The 22,711-nt window shown below is 38.7% G+C and overlaps 1 pseudogene; it reads right to left on the reverse strand.

The window, feature by feature from the left end:
* Positions 1-14,251: 14,251 nt before the first annotated feature.
* On the reverse strand, positions 14,252-15,071 carry LOC100686394 (annotated as a pseudogene).
* Positions 15,072-22,711: the final 7,640 nt, after the last annotated feature.

Raw genomic sequence — 22,711 nt, forward strand, 5'->3', positions numbered from 1 at the left:
GGCAACTTTGAAGGCCTAGTCTATTTTAGAACTGCTAGGGGATCAGCTGAGCTCTTTCTGTGACTGCATGGGGCCCTCCATCTCCCTCTGCCCAGCCCTGCTTCCTTCCATTTCCTGCAGATATTGATCCTACAAAAATTCCCCATTAAACTTGCAGGAGGGCAATTTCCTCTTAGTCTGCTTACTAGGGAAACTACTCTGAAACAATGTGGCCCATTGCTGGGTCAGTAGTCTGCCCGTTACCTCCCATTAAAGGTATAGGATATCAAAGCATTGCATGCCTGAGCGAGTGATTGCAGTTAGTCTAAAGGTTTAGTACTCACTTAGACATAGACAAAATAAAGGAGGACCCTGGCCGAGGTGGTCCACTGGTGAAGAGTTTCCTGAAATGGAGGCAGTAAGAGACACAGAGAGAGATAAAAAGAGAGGGATGGGGGAGGTAGTGAAGGGAGGCAGGGAGGGATAAGGGGAAAGAGAGCCAGAGAGCACAAGCCTTGTTCTGGGGAAAACCAGTATAGATATAGGTGATATAGACATCTCTCAGCCTACCTATATCTATATATAAAATAGAGAAGCCTGCTTGCAGGATTTTTTTTTTAAGGCAACAGGCAAATTTTGAGGGACTAGTCCTCGTGAGGAGAAAACAAATGATAGGGCATGTTGTCTTGCATGCAGGGATTTATGGGGCATAGAAGTGAGTAGAGCAAGACATCTGATGGTTACTGTCCTGGCAGGGGTTAAAATGTTTCGGTTAAATGGTGGGAGTTAGTTCTGGCTAGCTTTATTTCTCCATACAACTTCTCTTTCTTTTTGCAGACTTTTCATGATCTTGATGCTTGAGCCCATAAGAATTTCTTGCTAGTACAATGTCCTAGTCAGTTTGGGCTGCTAGAATAAAATGCCGTAAACAAGGTAGCTTATCTATAAGAAACATTTATTTCTTATAGACTGGAGATTGAAATTCAAGGTCATGGCGCCAGCATGGTTGGGTTCTGGTAAGTTTGCTCTTCCAGGTTGCAGACAGCTTCTTGCATTGTGCTAGCTCTCTGGGCTCTTCTTATAAGAACACTAAATCCACCCATTAGGGCTTTACTCTGTGACCTAAATACCTACCCAAGGCTCCACCTCAAATTCATGACATTGGGGACTGGAATTCCAACATGGGAATTTGGGGGGAAAACAAACATTCAAGTCCATAACATATAAATATCTTTTTCCTGAATTCATTTAGAAGTCTCTAATTATTTCTGAAAAACAGAGGTTTTGGGTTTTGTTTGTTTGGTCTTGCCTGTATTGCAGTGTTTGTTGTTGTTGTTGTTGTTGTTTTGTTTTTACTTATTTTCAAGTCACCATGCCTTACATGTCTATTCAACTGATTTTTTTGTGTGTTCTCCCCATTGGGTTCTCCCTATCCTCCAGTAGTCTTTTCCTGGTCCTCGGCTCTCCTGTGGAACATTCACCAGGTGTGTACGTGTCTGGCCAGCAACATGGAGCAAATGAAAGGAAGAACTCAGTCTTATAGAAATAGGCTTGGCTGCCTGAACTTGGCGATTGAAGTGCACCTAAGAAGGCAACGTATGTCAACAGGGTTCTAGGAACCTGGAGATGAACTTGCCAACACAAAACAAAATGAGAAACAAAACAGAATCCATGGGGAAAAAATGGGACACAGATTCTCAAAGCCTATGGGCATTTCTGAAACACACTGATCTGGATTTTAAGTCTTAGGGTGACATCAGAGTCCTCTTCAGAGTAGGGAAGTCCTGGTCTAGAAGCATGATCTATCTTTAAAATCTGATTCACAGGGTAGTCTGAGAAATGCCTATCAAATTTGGCCCAGGAATTAGGGCCAGGAATTAGGACATGACTAGTTTTTAGGAAGGAGGTACTATCTCATATTCTCACAGTTTCCTAATGGCATAGCAAGGGCTCCAAATGTTTTCTGCAAAGAATATGGTTTATAAAAAGATGGACACCAAATTTTTAAATTTTTAAATTTCTTCCCATTCTCTTCTTGTGTCAAGGAATATATTACTTTATGATGGCTTCTGTTCGGTAGGCCAGTTGCTTAGAACAAAATACAGCAAGTCTTTGATTTTGTAAAAGATTGAAAATTCTTCTCAACTTCAAATGCTCCATTCAGCCCCACTTACCCCATTCAGTCACAGTATTCCAATAGCAAATTCCAATTCTTCCTTCCTTTCAGCTCTTTGGTGTATGCCAGTATCTTAAACAGATCCTGTAATGTTTTTTTTTTTTTCCAGTTATTTTAACTTAGATGACATTTGTTCTCCCTCTTTCTGCACTGTTTCCTTCTAGATTTTTTAGACCAATTCTGCTTTTTCCTAGCCATTGACATCCTCCTTCAGTGGATTCTTAGGATTATACTTCTCAATCAATTTCACCTGCTAAAGACAGTTTGCATTTTTGCACCAAAGAAAAAATTTCTCCTGCAAGACCTGAGCTGTTCCATTGTGAGAGAAGAATTTGAATGTGGCATAGTGGGGTGGGATTTCTTTTAAAACAAGCAGAAGTTCCTGGGACTTCATGAGTCTTTTCAGGTTGTTAATTTATAGGAGACAAAAAGTAGTGGACAGATGAAGAGTCATGAGAAGGAAAAGTTTGGGGATTTAGCAAAGGGAGATTTAGAACACCCTAGGGAAGGGAGAGTTGTTCACCTTAAAGTATTCCTAAGGAATGCTATCAGAATCCAAGAAATAAGTCTTGATTAGTAAAATTTCAGGGTCTTTTGGGGAGAAACATCTAGGCATGGTGCTTTCTAACATCACCTAAATCAAAGTCTACTCCCTATGTGCTTGTGACTGACTCTGAAGAATTACTATAGCTTAAAAATTTATCTGATTCAGTGTCTACTATTCTTCTTGAGTATTTGTAAGGTGCTTTGTTCAACATCTGACTTTGCATACAGTAAATGATAACTATTATTTCACGTTTTTTATTCTCTTAGTCGAATTTTAATATAATCTGATCACATTTGAAAAAAAATTCATTGCTGATACATTCAAATGAATTGCTGATTCAGCACATAAAGTAAGGTAAGTCTTGAAATCAAGCATGATAGAGAAGAGAAGGGAGAAAAGGAACTAGGAAATAACCGGCTTGGAAGCTAACAATGTGGAAAATAGAGACGAATAATATACGAAACTTAGAAAACATTGTTTTTGAGGAAATCAATAGTATCATCATGTAGCCTTCCCACACTAAAAAGTAGCTGAAAGGTACCTCAAGCTCCTGCATGCTTGGTTTTTAAGGGCTGTTGATCTTACCCGTTCCTTAAACCTGCAGTTCTATGGTTATGGCAGACATGTGGGGTGTTGTGGAGATGTAAGGAGAGATTTTGAGTAACACAATATACCGTTGACCTTTGAACAACCTGGATTTGAGCTGTGCAGGTCCGCTTATATGTGGATTTTTTTCAACAAATACAGTACCATCCTGTAAATGTATTTTTTCTTCCTTATGATTTTCTCAATAACACTTTCTTTTCTTTAACCTATTTCATTGTAAGAATAGAGTATGTAATACATGTAACATACAAAATGTGTGTTCAACGATTTTTTTTTTTTATGTTTTGGTAAGGCTTTCAGTCAACAGTAGGCTATTAAAAGTTGTTTTGGGTTGGACAGCCCAGGTGGCTCAGCTGTTTAGCACTGCCTTCAGCCTGATCCTGGAGTCCCCGGATTGAGTCCCATGTCAGGCTCCCTGCATGGAGCCTGCTTCTCCCTCTGCCTGTGTCTCTGCCTCTCTCTCTCTCTCTCTCTCTCTCTCTCTCTATCTCTCTCTCTCTCTCTCTCTCTCTGTCTCTCATGAATGAAAGAAAGAAAGAAAGAAAGAAAGAAAGAAAGAAAGAAAGAAAGAAAGAAAGAAAGAAAGAAAGAGGGATCCCTGGGTGGTGCAGCGGTTTGGCGCCTGCCTTTGGCCCAGGGCGCGATCCTGGAGACCCGGGATCGAATCCCACATCGGGCTCCCGGTGCATGGAGCCTGCTTCTCCCTCTGCCTGTGTCTCTGCCTCTCTCTCTCTCTCTCTGTGTGACTATCATAAATTAAAAAAAAAAAGAAAAAAAAAAGAAGATGTTTGGGGGACATCAAAAGTTATATGTGGATTTTCGAGTGCATAGAGTGGGGGAAGTGGGTTGACACCCCCATATTGTTTAAGAATCAACTATACCATTAACTTTTCTTTTCAGAATGCCTTGGACAAATTAACATTCACAGATCAATTGATTCATTTGGACAAAACATACCAGTTTTCTGATTCAAATGCAATAGAGGTGAATGACAACCTTGACAGAGGCAGGTGAAAGATATTTTACAACTGACCATAGGTACCAGCTCCTGGTTTTTTTGTTGTTGTTGTTGTTTGTTTGTTTGTTTGTTTTGTTTTTTGCTTTTTCTTCTTTTAGTTCTGATCCAACATAATCCATTAGACTGTCACATTCACACTTGTTATTTATTTAGTGAGCTCTATTGAGTCCTTGAAGACTTGTGGGCAAAGCTTCTTGACTTGAAAAACTGCGTTACTAAGGGCAGAGGTGTTAATATAGATTTTGGCCCCTCAACCAGGAAAGCACTTAAAGAGAAGCAGCCACTAAATGATTCAATTAGTCTAACCTCTCACCTGCCCTTTTTAAGATAAGAGACTCCTCTGCCTCAGCAGTAGCCCAAGACCATCCCCTTTGTCCACACTCTGCAAGGAACGGAGTAATTTTTCTAAGTTGAAAGCTTTTGTGGGACAGATCTAAGGATATAAGAAAGAATAAAGGGTTTTTGATAATCTGAGACCAGTATTTCATGAAATGACTTGAACCATCTGCTCCTACACTACTAGTTTATAAAGTGTTAACTATAACAACAACAAAACTAGCGAGAGTATCAGTGATTTGATAGCTTTCATAGTAAGAATAGGATTTACTAACAAATTGTGGATTCCCAGCCCTCCTCACTACACAGTAATTTCCAGGCAGTTTGAAACCACTTCTGGCCAGCCCTTCTACTTGAATCTACTGCTGAGTCTAAAAGCCTTCTTGATTCCCCTGTGTTTTTTCACAGATTCTTTTGCCATTTGAAGAATCAATACTAAATGTAGGCATAGACAGCATTTTATACTTGGTATTTGGAACAACAGGAGGGTGTCGTTTATCAGTACCCTTTCAGGCACCAGAGAATTATAAGGCAAAATAAATTTGTAGAATAAATAGTTTTTCAGTCACAGAGACTATGGCACATCAGTTTCTAATAAGATATACATACCCAGGTAGGCGCAGAAAGCCTTGATGGAAGTGTAAAAACTCTTTGCAATGAACTAGCATTGTTAGTATTGTAAAACTCGGGAAAATATTTTGTCTGCTTGCTCGGAAACTTTTAAAGAAATCTAGCAGCAAGAGATGCTTGAAAAGTAACACTACGGGATGCCGTTTCCAAATTTTCTTATTGAAAAGAAGAGTAGGGATGGTGATTTACCCTCTTTTAAAGTTTTATATTTGGGTCACACTTTGGGAAATTCACTACCACTTCATACTGAATGTGAGACACTGATAAGCCTTGTAAAATGTTTCCATTTCTATACTCTCAATTCAAACAATATTTACCTATACTTACTTCCCATAACCTGTCACTCAGCAAGGTGCTGGAACACAAATGGTCTCATTAAAATACTCCTTTTAAAATGTTTTCCCTGAATAGAAGTTGGAGGAGGTTTCCAGCTGAATTGAAAAAAGAATAAAGAGATGGAATAACAAAACATTGAATTTGGAAATACCTTGTTATAGTTTTAATATTGGATTTAATGTATTCATTAAATGGCAACCAAGTCTGCTTTCTGTAGGTTTCCAAATCCTGTCTGTTAAGTATATCCTCATTGAAAAATTACATTTTTAAAAACAATTATCTAGATTCTGTTCTTGCACCTATATAAACATAAAATTGAAGACTGGAAAGGATCTGAAACTGTGTGTTTTATCCCACTGTACGCCGATGAATTGTTTTGTATTTCTTTGACAAAATGTTCTAAATAATAGTTACAGATTTAAGAAGGAGAAAGAGAAATGAGCATTTCCTAAATTCATGCTATGTACTAGGCCATATGTGAAGTCCTTTCAATATTTTATATTATTTATATCTTCTTACAACAGCCATGTGAGCAAGTGTCGAACTCGTCATTTAGCACACAAGGCCACCAAGGCTCAGAGTAGAGTCATCATCAGGTAGCCTGCTCCAGGTCCTACACTAAGAGATGGCGTAGGCAGCCAAAGCCAGAATTTTTATACTAAATACCTCCTTGGATCCAAAATGATTTTTCAAGAAACAAGTTGTATTATGTCTATTAGCGGATGGCGAACCAGGAGGATAAGGCATCATTTGTTCAGAAAGTGCACTTCTATTTACATTACAGGTTATTTCATCAATACAACTTGGGAAAAAAAGTAGTGCTCATCTACTAAGTGCCTTGATGCTCAACTGGAGGATCACATTGACTGAGTCTTTCAGTCTAATCACTCTGTTTCCTTTACCTTTGACCTTTTAAAGCTGTCTAGATAGCTTGGACAACATTTCACAAGAATTTAGCTTTTTTTAAATTTGTTTCCCAAATTGCCCTTGTGGGTTTAAAAAGAAAAATATTCTCATTCAAGAAAGATCAAATGACTTCTTTGGAGAAGATGCTACTTGTGAGCACTGAATAATACCTAGACAATCAGTTCTGGAATTGCTGACTCAAACTAAATTACACAAACATCTATTCCTAAAATTCCTGTAAACCAATTTTCTCTCCCATGTGATAGGAATAATTTCTCTCAACTTAAACTTGTGTCTCGTACCTGAATAAGGTGAAAACTATTTTACTTTAACCACCTACCAGGCATTAAAAATCTAAGTATGGAAAGAACTACTACTAGTACTACTGGTAATTATTAACCCATCATCACTATTCTTACTACTCCCAGTCTGAGTGTTTAGAAATACAACAGATACTCTTCAAAAGCCTCTACCGGACTCCATCTCACTGTGTCCTCATAATATCTCTAGAGAGAAAGTAGGACCCTTATTTTATAAGTGAAACAAAGCCTCAGAAGATTTGGAAAACTTGCCTCTGGTAAAGGAGGCATAATTACCTACCTGTGGACAAAAAAAAAAAAAAAAAAAGCTGTCTCAAGAAAATTAACCAGGGGAGCCTTGTTAATGATTTCAGCTCTGTATGGCTCTTCTCTTGCTGGAATACCCCTTTTGCTGTAGACTCTCTATGGAATATTTAAATGTCAGAGATAATTCCTACTTCCAGGCCTCACCTGATTTCACTAATTCTACACAAAATCTCAGCAAAACCTATGGTTACATTTCAATTACCCTTGAGAAGTGACCCTTACAGTAATTTTGTGGCAGTTACACTAAAATATTATTTTTATTTTAAAAGGGGAAGCATAATATGACCACAGTTTTATGATCCTGAAAAGTAGAAAGATGAGAATGTTATCTATAATTTATATATTTTCACCCTATGTTTCCCTGAGTTTTATCTGTATCATAATGAATCTATAATTTTGAATTTGGCTCTTTCACTTAATATTATGTAAAAAAATTCAATTCATTACTTAGTCCTCTATATTTTACCTTCTAAATATCTTTTGCCTCTAGTCCTTCTACTTCAGCTTTTCCACCACTATCCTAATGCAAGCTACTAGTTTCTCTTTCCTGGACTTGAATAATATCTTTCTTAGCAGTTCTACATTTTGGTTCACCTCCATTATGAGTTAAGATGTTCATCTCAAAAATGAGAATTGAATCATACTATTATTCTTACAACATTTCACAAGTTTTTTCTTTTTCTGATCTTGGTATAAAGGCAGAGAGAACCCTTCTGCAGAGAGGTGCTCACCTCCTCTTCTGGCCCCATCCAGGACCAAATTCTGTACTTTTCTTTTAATTTCAGTCACAATTTCTTTTAATTAGGCTGCTTGAGCTGCCATAATGAAATGCAACAAACTGAATGCCTTTAAAAAAATAATTTTTATGAATGCCTGGGTTAAGCCACCGACTCTCGGTTTCTGTCCAGGTCATGACCTCAGGGTAGTGGGATCAAGCCCTGGCACTGGGCTCTGCACTCAGCATGAGATTCTGGTTGAGATTCTCTCTTCCTCTCCCTCTGCCCCTCCCCTGACACACACAAGTCTGAGCACGTATGCTCTCTCAATAAAATCGTAAACATTTTTAAGCCATTTAAATTCTAGTTAATATACAGTGTAATATGAGTTTCAGGTGTACAACATAGTGATTCAGCACTTCCATACCATACCATACCAGGTGCTCATCACAGCAGGTACACTTATTCCCCATTACCCATGGAACCCATCTCCCCACCAACTTCCTCTCTGGTAACCATCTGTTCTCTATAGTTAGGAGTCTATTTTTTCTTTCTTTTTTTTTCTTTTTTTTTATTTATTTATGATATTTATGAGAGAGAGAGAGAGGCAGAGACATAGGCAGAGGGAGAAGCAGGCTCCATGCACCGGGAGCCCGACATGGGATTCGATCCCGGGTCTCCAGGATCGCGCCCCAGGCCAAAGGCAGGCGCTAAACTGCCGTGCCACCCAGGGATCCCTATTTTTTTCTTTCTTCATTTGTTTAGTTTCATAAATTCCACATAGGAGTGAAACAAGGATGCCCGTGTGGCTCAATCAGCTAAGTGTCTGACTCTTCATTTTGGCCCACGTCATGATCTCAGGGTCATGAGATTGAACCCTACGTTAGGCTCCCTGCTGAGCATGGAACCTGCTGAGGATTCTTTCTTTCTCTCTCTCCCTCTTCCCCTCCTTGCTCATACTTTCTCTCTCTGTGTCTCTAAAAATAAAACCTTGAAAATAAATCATATGGTATTTGTCTTTGTCTTACTGATTTATTTCACTTAGCATTATACCCTCTACATTCATCCATGTTATTACAAATGTCAGTATTGCATTGTTTTTATGGCTGAGTAATATTCCATTGCAACGTACTCCACGTCTTCTTTATCGCTCATCTATGGAAGGACGCTTTGGTTGCTTCCATGTTTTGGCTATTATAAATAATATTGCAATAAAAATAGGACTGCATATATCTTTTTGAATTAGTGTTTCATATTTCTTGGGTAAATACCCAGTAGTGTGATTATTGGATCATATGGTAATTCTATCTTTAATTTTTTGAGGTGCTTCCATACTGTTTTCCACAGTGGCTGCATTAGTTTGCCCACCAACACCTCATGACGATTCCTTTTTTCTCCACATTCCTACCAATGCTTCTTGTTTCTTGTGGTTTTGGTTTTAGCTATTCTGACAGGTGTGAGGTGATATCTTATTGTAGTTTTGAATTCCATGTCCCTGATGATGAGTGATGTTGAGCAGCTTTTCATGGGTCTGTTGTCCATCTACACATTTTCTTTAAAGAAAAGTCTGTTCATGTCTTCTGTCCATTTTTAAATTGGATTATTTGTGGGTTTTGTGTTGAGTTATATAAGTTCTTATATATCTTGGATGCTAACCCTTTATCAGATATGCCATTGGCAAATATCTCTTCCCATTTAGTAGGTTGCCTTTTAGTTCTGCTGATTATTTCATTTGCTGTGTAGAAGCTTTTTATTTTGATGCAGTCCTAGTAGTTCATTTTTGCTTTTTTTTTTTTTTTTTTTTTGCCTCAGAGATATATATAGAAAAATGTTGCCATGGCCAATGCCAAGAAAGCACTGCCTGTATTCTCTTCTAGGATTTTTATAGTTTCAGGTCTTGCATTTAGATTTTTAATCCAGTTTGAATTTATTTTTGTGTATGGGGTGAGAACGTACTCCACTTACATTCTTTTGCATGTAGCTGTCCAGTTTTTCCAACACAATTTGTTGAAGAGATTGCCTTTTTCCCATTACATATTCTTGCCATGTTTGTCGAAGATTAATTGACCATATAATTGTGGGTTTATTTCTGGGCTTTCTATTTTGTTCCATTGATCTATGTGTCTACTTTTATGCCAGTACTATGATCTTTTGATTACTACTTTGTAGTATAACAAAGTCTGGAATTAGGATATTGCCAAATTTTTTTTCTTTTTCAAGATGGCTTTGGCTATTCAAGGTCTTTTGTGGTTCCATACAAATTTTAAGATTATTTGTTCTAGTTCTATGAAAAATGCTCTTGGTATTTCAATAGGGATTACATTAAAGTTCTGGATTACTTTAGGTAGTATAGACATTAATACAATAATTGTTTTTCCAACCCATGAGCATGGAATGTCTTTCCATTTCCTTGTGCCTTTTTAAATTTCTTTCATCAGTATTTTATGCTTTCAGAGTACAGGTCTTTAATGTCTTTGGCTAAATTATTCCTAGATGTTTTATTATTTTTAGTGTAATTAATAAATGGGGTTGATTCCTTAATTTCTCTTTCGGCTGCTTCATTATTGGAGTATAGAACTGCAATAAATTTCTGTATATTGGTTTTGTATCCTGTCACATTATTGAATTTATTTATTAGTTCTAGCATTTTTTTGGTGGAGTCTTATAGGTTTTCCATATAGAGTATCATGTCATCTGCAAATAGTGAAAATTTTGCTTCTTCCTTGCTGATTTAGATGCATTTAATTTCTTTTTGTTGTATAATTGCTGTGCTAGGACTTCTTTTTTTAAATTTTTATTTATTTATGATAGTCACAGAGAGAGAGAGAGAGAGAGAGAGAGGCAGAGACACAGGCAGAGGGAGAAGCAGGCTCCATGCACCGGGAGCCCGATGCGGGATTCGATCCCGGGTCTCCAGGATTGCGCCCTGGGACAAAGGCAGGTGCTAAACCGCTGTGCCACCCAGGGATCCCTGTGCTAGGACTTCTAATACTGTGTTGAATAAAAGTAGTGAGAATGAACATTCCTATCTTATTCCTAACAGTAGAGAAATGCTCTCAGTTTTTCTCCATTTAGGATATTGTAAGCTGTGGGCTTTTCATATACATAGCTTTTATTATGTTGAAGTATATTCCCTCTAAACTTACTTTGTTCAGAGTTTTTAATCATGAATGGATATTGTACTTTGTCAAATGCTTTTTCTGTATCTACTGAAATGGACATATGGTTTTTATCTTTTCTTTTATTAATGTAATATATCACATTGGTTGATTTGTGCATATTAAACCACCCTTGCAACCCAGGAATAAATCCCACTTGATTGTGGTGAATGACTTTTTAAATATAGTTGGATTAGATTTTGCTAGTATTTTTTGAGGACTTTTGCATCTATGTTCATCAGAGATATTGACTTACATTTTTCCTTTTTGTGATGTCTTTATCTGGTTTTGATATCGGGATAATTCTGGCTTCATAGATAAGTTTGGAAGCTTTCCTTCCTCTTCTCTTTTTTGGAATAGTTTGAGAAGAATAGGTATTATCTCTTCTTTAAATGTTTGGTAGAATTCACCTGAGAAGCTATCTGGTCCTGGACTTTTGTTTGTTGAGAGTTTTTTGATTACTGATTCAATTTCTTTGCCAGTTATTGGTTTGTCCAAATTGTCTATTTCTTCCTGTTTCAGTTTTGGTAATTTATATTTCTAGGAATTTATCCATTTCTTCTAGATTGTCCAATTTGTTGGCAGATAGTCTTTTATTCGACTCCCCTATAATCCTGTGTATTTCTGTGATGTTGGTTATTCTTTCTCTCATTTGTGATTTTATTCATCTGGGTCCTTTCTCTTTTCTTTTTGGTAAGTCTGGCTAGAATTTTATCAATTTTATTTTATTTTTTTTTTTTCAAAAAAACAGCTCCTGGTTTCATTGATCTACTGTTTATTTAGTTCCTTATCATTTATTTCTCCTCTAATATTTATTATTTCCTTTCTTCTGTTGGCTTTACATCTTGCTTGTTGTTCTTTTTCTAGGTCCTTTAGGCCTAAGATTAGGTTGCTTATTAGTGATTGTTCTTGCTTCTTGAGGTAGCCCTGCATAGCTATATATGTCCCTTTTATGACCACCTTTGCTACATCTCAAAGGCTTTGGATGCTTGTGTTTCATTCATTTGTTTTCACGTATTTTTAAATTCCTTCTTTGATTTTTCTGGTTGACCCATTTACTCTTTAGTAGGATGTTCATTAACCTTCATATACCCGGGCTCTTTACAGATTTTTTTCTTGTGATTTATTTCTAATTTCATAGTATTGGAGTCAGAAATGGTGCATGGTATGATTTCAGTCTTCTTGGATTTCTTGAGCCCTATTTTGTGGCCTAACATGTGATCTGTTTTCTCGAGAATATTCCATGAGAACTTGAATGTGTAGTCTGCTGTTTTAGGTTGGAATATCCTCAGTATTTCTGTTCAGTCTGTCTGGTTCAGTGTATCATTCAAAGCCATTTTTACTTTGTTGATTTTCTGTTTAGATAATTTGTCCATTGATGTAAGTGGGGTGTTAAAGTCCCCTACTATCATTGTATTATTATCAATAGGTTTCTTTATATTTGTTATTCTTTTATGTATTTGGATGCTCCTATGATGGGTGCATAAATATTTACAATTGTTATACCTTCTTGTTGGAATATCCCCTTTATAATTATATAGTGTCCTTCTTTGTCTCTTGTTACAGACTTTGTTTTAAAGTCTAATTTGTCCTATATAAGTATCGTTACTGCAGCTTTCTTTTGTGTTTTTTTTTTTAATTTTTATTTATTTATGATAGTCACAGAGAGAGAGAGAGAGGCAGAGACATAGGCAGAGGGAGAAGCAGGCTACATGCACCAGGAGCCCAACGTGGGACTCGATCCTGGGTCTCCAGGATCACGCCCTGGGCCAAAGGCAGGCGCCAAACCGCTGCGCCACCCAGGGATCCCTGCAGCTTTCTTTTGAAATCCATTTGCATGATAAACGTTTCTCCGTCTCATAACTTTCAAATTATAGGTGTCTTTGTGTCTAAAATGAATCTATTGTAGGAAACATATAGATGGATGTTTTCTTATTCATTCTAAAACCCTTTGTCTTTTGATTGGAGCATTTAGGGATATTCAAAGCAATTTATGGATAGGTATGTATTTATTGCCATTTTATTACTTTTTTGTGGTTGTTTCTGGAGATTGCCTCTGATCCTTTCTTATCTTTTCCTCCTTCGTGTTTTGCTGATTTTCTTAAGTGATATATTTGAATTTCCTTCTCTTCATTCTTTGCGTGCTTATTAGTGGTTTTTGATATATGGTTACCATTAAGATTATATACAACCTCTATTGGATATAGCAGTCTATATTAAGTAAATAATCATTTAAATTTGAACCCATTATTTTCTCTTCTTAAAACATTTCAAACACTCATGTTTTGGGTGTATATTACTATATTTTGTTCCTTTTTTGTGAGTTCCTTGACTGATATTTTACAGAAATATTCATTTCTTGCTGCTTTTGTGTTCTCTACTTTTATATTATCACTTTTGGCCTCTCCTTTCCACTCAAAGAGTCCCATTTAATATTTCTTTCAGGGCTGGTTTAGTGGTCGTGAAATCCTTTAGTTTTTGTTTGTCTAGGAAAACAAAGAATTCTGAATGATAGCTTTGTTGCATAGAGTATTCTTGGCTGCACGTTTTTCCCATTCAGCACTTTGGATATATCATGACACTCCCTTCTGGCTTAAAAATTTCTGCTGAAAAATTTCCTGCTGATTTTATGGATTTTCCCTTCTAAGTTAATGACTCCTTTTGTCTTGCTGCTTGTAAGATTTTTTTCTTTATCACTATACTTTGCAAATTTAATTGCAGTATGTCTTGGTATGGGCCTGCTTTTGTTGATTTTGATGGTATTTCTCTGTGCCTTCTGGATTTGGATGTCTGTTTCCTTCCCCAGATTAAGGACGTTTTCAGCTATTCTTTCTTCAAATGAATTTCCTGCCCCCTTTTCTCTCTCTTCTTCTGGGACTCTTATAATAATATGAATGTTATTACATTTGATAGGGTCACTGAGTTTCCTAAATCTCTTCTCATTTAACATAATTCTTCCTCTCTTTGGTTCAGCTTCATTGCTTTCCATTACATTGCCTTCTAGTTCATTAATTTGTTCCTCTGCTTCTTCTAGCCTGTTTATTGCATTGAGCATGTTTCTAATCTCATTTATTGTATTCCTCATCTCTCTCTTTTTTAATGGATTGGTTATTTAATTAGGTTCTTTGTAAGAAATTGAGGACACCAGTTTGTGAAGATAAACTCCATTTGTGAGAAAAAACACAGAGCAGAAGAGCCCTGAAGCTGAGGTACAGCTTCATTTTTGGGAACCCTTTGAGTCCATAGCTTTATGCTCAACCTTGCAATGCTTTGTAATCTCATACTTCTCTGTGTTGAAGATCTCACCTTCTTGGTGTCTGGATTTATTCAGCTTCTTCTTCCTGAAGTAAAAATAAGTGAGATGTTTTGAGATTTTCACACTGCTGATATCAGCTTTGGTGCAGGTGGCAATGACAAATTTCTGATGTGTTCCATACAGAGGTACTAGATTGAGGTGCAGAGGTCCAGTCATAAGTAGCAAGCCCCTATTTAGTTGCTTCAGGAAAACCACCCTCCTGACTCTCTGTCACCTAGGGAAGATGATCAAAATGGTCCCAGGAATGATGCTAGCTCATGGTTTTCTCACATGCCGACTGAAAGGGTTTTTTTGTTTTGTTTTGTTTTGTTTCGTTTTGTTTTTTGTTTTGCCACAGCTCAACAGCTTTTGAGGCATATCTTCAGTAGGATAATACATAGGCATTTCATGAAATTTAACCCGTCATGCACCACCTTCTTGTCACCACGAACTGATTTTGTGACAGTAGCAAGGGCCCTCTTCTTTTTTTTCTTTTCAACCTTGGATTTAGCTGCTGAATAGTCCCTTTCATCTCACTCATGGCCTTTCTGGAATGCATAGCCAATTGGGAATATCTGCCAATTCCTCTGTCTAAGACAAGGTTTCTGCTGCAGTGGAGCTTCCCCTTCTTTGGTGTTTTAGCCTTGAGGTTACCCTTCTTAACCTTGCCACAACCCTCAGTCTTCTTGGCTTCAGGTTTCTTCTCCTTAATACCTGGCTTCTCAGCTTTTTCACCTGCCATCCTTTGTGTGCCCCACCATAAACCCACATGAGAGAAATGAAGCATCTGTGAGGCCTCTTAGTTAGTCCTGAGTATGTCTGACCCCTGCAGTTGTCCACTTGACACCCTTCTGCCTTGGATAGCAAAGGATTAGGAGTCCTAAAATCGAGTCTGTAGAGAGGTCCCACCATTCTTGCCTTACAAGATGGGAAAGCACACTCTTCATCCCTGATTCTTTTTTAACTCTTCTATCTCTGCAGTAAGTATCTCCTTGATGTCTTCTATTCTTTTCTCAAGTTCAATGAGATATCTGGCTGTGGCCTTATCTTCTTTCATTTGGGGTAAATTCTTCTGTCTCTCATTTTGTCTAAGCCTCTGCCTGCTTCTCTGTGTTAGAAAAGCCAGTTATGTCTCCTGTTCCTCAAAGTCATGACCTTATGAAGAAGAGGTGAGGTAGCACCCAGGGCATGACACTTCAGAGAGTGTCTCTAGTGTGTATTACATGCACTTCTGCTATTGCAGTCTGGCTGATGTATCCTTTAGGCCAGTCATCTGCAGAGGTTTCCCTTGCCTACTGTTGTTAGTGTTTGGTCACTGGCCTGAACGTGATGAGCTTTACCTAAGTGTGCTCTGGTCTGCTTGTGAAATGAGACCTGTCCCCAACTTCACTGAAACTGAGGCCCTGAAAACCTTTCTGGTCAGGAAACATGCTGTGGGCAGGGACTTGTGCAGGTCTTCTAGGGGAGGAGGACCACATTGCTGTGACTGAGAAAGGCCACTGGAGTGCAGGGGGGGTGGGCTTGGTGTAAGCAAGTCAGGTCAGCCAGTATCCACACTGTACTGCTTCTCGCAGGTGGCTCTGTGCTGATACTGAGGAGGAGGAGGAGAGGGAAATGGCACTGGACAGTTTTTTTTGTTTTGTTTTTTTTTCCTAGAGAGGTCTCTCATGAATGCTGCCTCTCAGGGAATGCTCTAAGAAGAGCAAATAATCTCCCCACTTTGGGACCAAGGTGCTCTTCAGATTGCTGTTTCTGCACCGTCTGCCCCTGGTTGTTTGCTTGCCTTCTCTCCAAGAACAGCTAAGTACCCTCCAGGCTCTATCCCAGCCAAGCCTGCTGACCTTAAAAACTTCAGTCTTTAAGCCTACTAGTTGCAAGAACTCACAAAATTCAGCCCCTCTCATTTTCCAAGCCAATAGCTATGGGGAAACATTTTCCCTGTGAATTCTGTGTGCTCTTCTCTGTCTCACCCTTCTCTGCAACCATGGCTCCCTCCTCTCCACAGAAGCCAGGATCTGTTTCTCTCCTAAACCACATCTCCGCACTTCCTACCTTCTTTGATATGGCCTCTTCTCTCCCTTTAGTTGTGGAGCTTCTTCTGCCAGTCTTCAGGTTGATTTCTAGGGTATTTAGGATGATTTGATAGTTATCTGGTTGTATCTGGGGGATGAGGTGAGCCTTGGATTTTGCTATTCCAACATCATCTTCCTGTCTCACTTAATGACTATTACTTTAAATTCTCTCAGGCATATTACTTATCTCTATTTCAATTAGGTCTCTTGATGTGATTTTGTTCTGTTTTTTTTTTTTTTTTTTCATTGGGACATATTCCTCTGTCTGCTTTTTTTTCTTACACTCTTTTTTTAATAATAATTTTATTTTTTGTTGGTGTTCAATTTGCCAACATACAGAATAACACCAAGTGCTCATCCCATCAAGTGCCCCCCTCAGTGCCCATCACCCATTCACCACCACACCCCGCCCTCCTCCCCTTCCACTACCCCTAGTTCGTTTCCCAGAGTTAGGAGTCTCTCATGGTTTGTCTCCCTTTCTGATATTTCCTACCCATTTCTTCTCCCTTCCCTTCTATTCCCTTTCACTATTATTTATATTCCCCAAATGAATGAGAACATATGATGCTTGTCCTTCTCTGATTGACTTATTTCACTCAGCATAATACCCTCCAGTTCCATCCACACTGAAGCAAATGGTGGGTATTTGTCATTTCTAATGGCTAGGACTATTCCATTGTATACATAAACCACATCTTCGTGATCCATTCATCTTTTGATGGACACTGAGGCTCCTTCCACAGTTTGGCTATTGTGGACATTGCTGCTATAAACATCGGGGTGCGGGTGTCCCAGGATTTCATTGCATCTGTATCTTTGGGGTAAATCCCCAACAGTGCAATTGCTAGGTCGTAGGGCAGGTCTATTTTTAACTCTTTGAGGAACCTCCACACAGTTTTCCAGAGTGGCTGCACCAGTTCCCATTCCCACCAACAGTGTAAGAGGGTTCCCTTTTCTCCGCATCCTCTCCAACATTTGTTGTTTCCTGCCTTGTTAATTTTCCCCATTCTCACTGGTGTGAGGTGGGATCTCACTGTGGTTTTGATTTGTATTTCCCTGATGGCAAGTGATGCAGAGCATTTTCACATGTGCGTGTTGGCCATGTCTCTATGTCTTCCTCTGTGAGATTTCTCTTCATGTCTTTTGCCCATTTCATGATTGGATTGTTTGTTTCTTTGGTGTTGAGTTTAAGAAGTTCTTTATAGATCTTGGAAACTAGCCCTTTATCTGATATGTCATTTGCAAATATCTTCTCCCTTTCTGTAGGTTGTCTTGTAGTTTTGTTGACTGTATCCTTTGCTGTGCAAAAGCTTCTTATCTTGATGAAATCCCAATAGTTCAATTTTGCTTTTGTTTCTTTTGCCTTCGTGGATGTATCTTGCAAGAAGTTACTGTGGCTAAGTTCAAAAAGGGTGTTGCCTGTGTTCTCCTCCAGGATTTTGATGGAATCTTGTCTCACATTTAGATCTTTCATCCATTTTGAGTTTATCTTTGTGTATGGTGAAAGAGAGTGGTCTAGTTTCATTCTTCTGCATGTGGATGTCCAATTTTCCCAGCACCATTTATTGAAGAGACTGTCTTTCTTCCAGTGGATAGTCCTTCCTCCTTTGTCAAATATTAGTTGACCATAAAGTTGAGGGTCCACTTCTGGGTTCTCTATTCTGTTCCATTGATCTATGTGTCTGTTTTTGTGCCAGTACCACACTGTCTTGATGACCACAGCTTTGTAGTACAACCTGAAATCTGGCATTGTGATGCCCCCAGCTATGGTTTTCTGTTTTAAAATTCCCCTGGTTATTCAGGGTCTTTTCTGATTCCACACAAATCTTAAAATAATTTATTCTAACTCTCTGAAGAGATTCCATGGTATTTTGATAGGGATTGCATTAAACGTGTAAATTGCCCTGGGTAACATGGACATTTTCAGAATATTAATTCTGCCAATCCATGAGCATGGAATATTTTTCCATCTTTTGTGTCTTCCTCAATTTCTTTCAGAAGTGTTCTATAGTTTTTAGAGTATAGATCCTTTACCTCTTTGGTTAGGTTTATTCCTAGGTATCTTATGCTTTTGGGTGCAATTGTAAATGGGATTGACTCCTTCATTTCTCTTTCTTCAGTCTCATTGTTAGTGTATAGAAATGCCATTGATTTTTGGGCATTGATTTTGTATTTTGCCATGCTACCAAATTGCTATATGAGTTCTAGCAGTCTTGGGGTGAAGGCTTTTGGGTTTTCTATGTAGAGTATCATGTCATCGGCAAAGAGGGAGAGTTTGACTTCTTCTTTGCCAATTTGAATGCCTTTAATGTCTTTTTGTTGTCTGATTGCTGAGGCTAGGACTTCCAGTACTATGTTGAATAGCAGTGGTGAGAGTGGACATCCCTGTCTTGTTCCTGATCTTAGGGGAAAGGCTCCCAGTGCTTCCCCATTGAGAATGAAATTTGCTGTGGGCTTTTCGTAGATGGCTTTTAAGATGTCGAGGAAAGTTCCCTCTATCCCTACACTCTGAAGAGTTTTGATCAGGAATGGATGCTGTATTTTGTCAAATGCTTTCTCTGCATCTAATGAGAGAATCGTACGGTTCTTGGTTTTTCTCTTGCTGATATGATGAATCACATTGATTGTTTTACGGGTGTTGAACCAGCCTTGTGTCCAGGGGAAAATCCTACTTGGTCATGGTGAATAATTTTCTTAATGTACTGTTGGATCCTATTGGCTAGTATCTTGTTGAGAATTTTTGCATCCATGTTCATCAGGGATATTGGTCTGTAATTCTCCTTTTTGGTGGGGTCTTTGTCTGGTTTTGGAATTAAGGTGATGCTGGCCTCACAGAACGAGTTTGGAAGTACTCCATCTCTTTCTATCTTTCCAAATAGCTTTAGTAGAATAGGTATGGTTTCTTCTTTAAACGTTTGATGGAATTCCCCTGGGAAGCCATCTGGCCCTGGACTTTTGTGTCTTGGGAGGTTTTTGATGACTGCTTCAATTTCCTCCCTGGTTATTGGCCTGTTCAGGTTTTCTATTTCTTCCTGTTCCAGTTTTGGTAGTTTGTGGCTTTCCAGGAATGCGTCCATTTCTTCTAGATTGCCTAATTTATTGGCATATAACTGTTCATAATGTTTTTAAAATCGTTTGTATTTCCTTGGTGTTGGTAGTGATCTCTCCTTTCTCATTCATGATTTTATTAATTTGAGTCTTCTCTCTCTTCTTTTTAATACGGCTGGCTAATGGTTTATCTATCTTATTAATTCTTTCAAAGAACCAACTCCTGGTTCTGTTGATCTGTTCCACAGTTCTTCTGGTCTCGATTTTGTTGAGTTCTGCTCGAATCTTTATTAACTCTCTTCTTCTCCTGGGTATAGGATCTATTTGCTGTTTTTTCTCTAGCTCCTTTATGTGTAAGGTTAGCTTTTGTATTTGAGTTCTTTCCAGTTTTTGAATGGATGCTTGTATTGCGATGTATTTCCCCCTCAGGACTGCTTTTGCTGCATCCCAAAGATTTTGAACGGTCGTATCTTCATGCTCATTAGTTTCCATGAATCTTTTTAATTCTCCCTTAATTTCCTGGTTGACCCTTTCATCTCTTAGCAGGATGGTCCTTAACCTCCACGTGTTTGAGGTCCTTCCAAACTTCTTGTTGTGGTTTAGTTCTAATTTCAAGGCATTATGGTCTGAGAATATGCAGGGGACGATCCCAATCTTTTGGTATCAGTTCAGACCCGATTTGTGACCCAGTATGTGGTCTATTCTGGAGAAAGTTCCATGTGCACTTGAGAAGAATGTGTATTCAGTTGAGTTTGGATGTAAAGTTCTGTAGATATCTGTGAAATCCATCTGGTCCAGTGTATCATTTAAAGCTCTCGTTTCTTTGGAGATGTGTTTAGAAGACCAATCGCGTGTAGAAAGTGCTAGATTAAAGTCACCAAGTAGAAGTGTAGTATTATCTAAGTATGTCTTAACTTTGGTTATTAATTGATTGACATATTTGGCAGCTCCCACATTCGGGGCATATATATTGAGGATTGTTAAGTCCTCTTGTTGGACAGATCCTTCAAGTATGATATAGTGTCCCTCTTCATCTCTCACTATAGTCTTTGGGGTAAATTTTAGTTTATCTGATATAAGGATGGCTACCCTTGCTTTCTTTTGAGGACCATTTGAATGGTACATGGCTCTCCAACCTTTTATTTTCAGGTTGTAGGTGTCCTTCTGTCTAAAATGAGTCTCTTGTAGACAGCAAATAGATGGGTCCTGCTTTTTTATCCAGTCTGTTTTTCTTACTCTTTTGATCTGTTTCCATGTATTATGAAAATCAGCTGCATCTGCTCTTGAAAGCAGTGGCCTTGTGAAGATGAGGTCTGGTGGTGCCCTGCAATGCAATGTCTCCTATTCACCACAACCTGGTGCTTCGGTGGTGTCTCTTATGTGTGTTGCATGTGCCCTATTGTGGTGAAGCCACCTTTGCCTTTAGTCCAGTTGTCTGCAGTGACTTTTTTTTACCTATCATCCCTATGTTGTTATTCTGGGGATGCCTTAGGCTTGATTTCAGTCTATGTTCAGTCTAAGTTCTATGCTACTTTTCCAGAGCTGCAATAGCATAGAACTGCAAGGCACTTTCCCTGTGTTGTCACCTGAGAAGCTTTTATGGGGAGCAGGACCTACCATTAGATCAGATGTCTACCCTTTGCCCATTGCTGGGGCTGCACTTGGATTGGTGTGTTTGGTTATCTTCCCGTCTTCCCAGGGAAGGAGTCACTTTGGAGTGGTGCTGGATAGTGTTGGGGATACTTGCATATTACCAGACTTGCAGCATAGCTTTGGATGGGTTCTGACGAAGGGTATATTGGAACCAGCAGGTCCACAGGAGAATGTGGGATTGGGCATATGGTTTTAGCAAGGGTTGTGTAGGTCTGCTGTGGGAGAGGAGCTGGAACTAAGGCCTGGCTGGAGGGAACATGTCCATAGGAGAACAAGGGAGCAAAGAATACTGGTAACAAGCTAGGTGGAGAGCATTGGCGCTGAGCTGGTTTTTTCACAGGTGTCTGTGTATCTAGGCAGGATGGTGGGGAATGAAAATGGCACCTTCCAACTCTTCTGTCCCTGAAGTCTCCCAAAGTTTCCTGGCCTCCAGGAAATACTCTGAGATTATTAAATACATCTTTTTCCCATGTATCCCAGATGTTTTTCAAACTACTCCTTTTATGTTGTACCTCTGTGGAGCTCTTTGTTGTTCTGTCTCTTTAAGGGGAGGACTCAATTTTCTATGTACCTTCCAGCTCTCCTTGAGCAGATCCTACTGCTTTTGTTTGTTTGTTTGTTTGTTTGTTTTTAAAGTTCCACATATTAAGCCTCTCTGATTGAAAAAAAAAAAATTCCTAAAGCCAGTCTCCTCTGGCCTTCAATGCCAAATGTTATGAGGATTCGTCTTCCTAGTGTAAGCCCTCAGTGTGTAGGGTGCCCAACACAGGGTCCTCTCCTTTTTCTTCATCTCTAGTGTCCTCCCTCCTGTGGGCAGTCCTGGTATCTGGTTCCCAACTACATCTATACCCTACCTACCCTCTTTATGTGTCTTTTCTATATTTAGCTGTAGTCTATTGTATCCACATTCTTATTTTTTTTTTAAGATTTATTTATGATAGACATAGAGAGAGACAGAGAGGCGCAGAGACACAGGAGGAGGGAGAAGCAGGCTCCATGCCGGGAGCCCGATGTGGGACTCGATCCCAGGACTCCAGGATCGCACCCTGGGCCAAAGGCAGGCGCCAAACCGCTGAGCCACCCAGGGATCCCCTATCCACATTCTTATTAATTTACACTAATATGAGTGTTATCTAGTTGTATCCGTGGGATAAAGTGAGTCCAGCATCCTCCAACTCCACCATCTTCCCTAGAAGTCACTTGGTGCCATTTTCTTTTAATAAGATCTCTGCCCTTTTGTTACTCTCTTCTTCTCAGAGCCCTATAATGCAAATTTTAGTCTATTTGATGTTGTCATACATGTTCTTAAACTGTATTCACTTTTATTTATTCTTTTCGCCACTCTGATTGAGTTCACCCACCTTATCTTCAAGTTGACTATTCTTTCTTTGCTTCATCTAGTTTGTTGTCAACCACTCTAGTGTATTTCAGGTTGTTGTATTCTTTATCTCTGTGATTTCTTTTTGATACTTTCTTGTATTTTTCATCTTTTTGTTGAAGTTCTTACCTTCATTCATTCTTCTATTTTCAGGTTGTTGTATTCTTTATCTCTGTGATTTCTTTTTGATACTTTCTTGTATTTTTCATCTTTTTGTTGAAGTTCTTACCT

The sequence above is a fragment of the Canis lupus genome, chromosome 33, assembly GCF_011100685.1.
Source record: "Canis lupus familiaris isolate Mischka breed German Shepherd chromosome 33, alternate assembly UU_Cfam_GSD_1.0, whole genome shotgun sequence".
In the NCBI taxonomy this organism is placed as follows: Eukaryota; Metazoa; Chordata; class Mammalia; order Carnivora; family Canidae; genus Canis; species Canis lupus.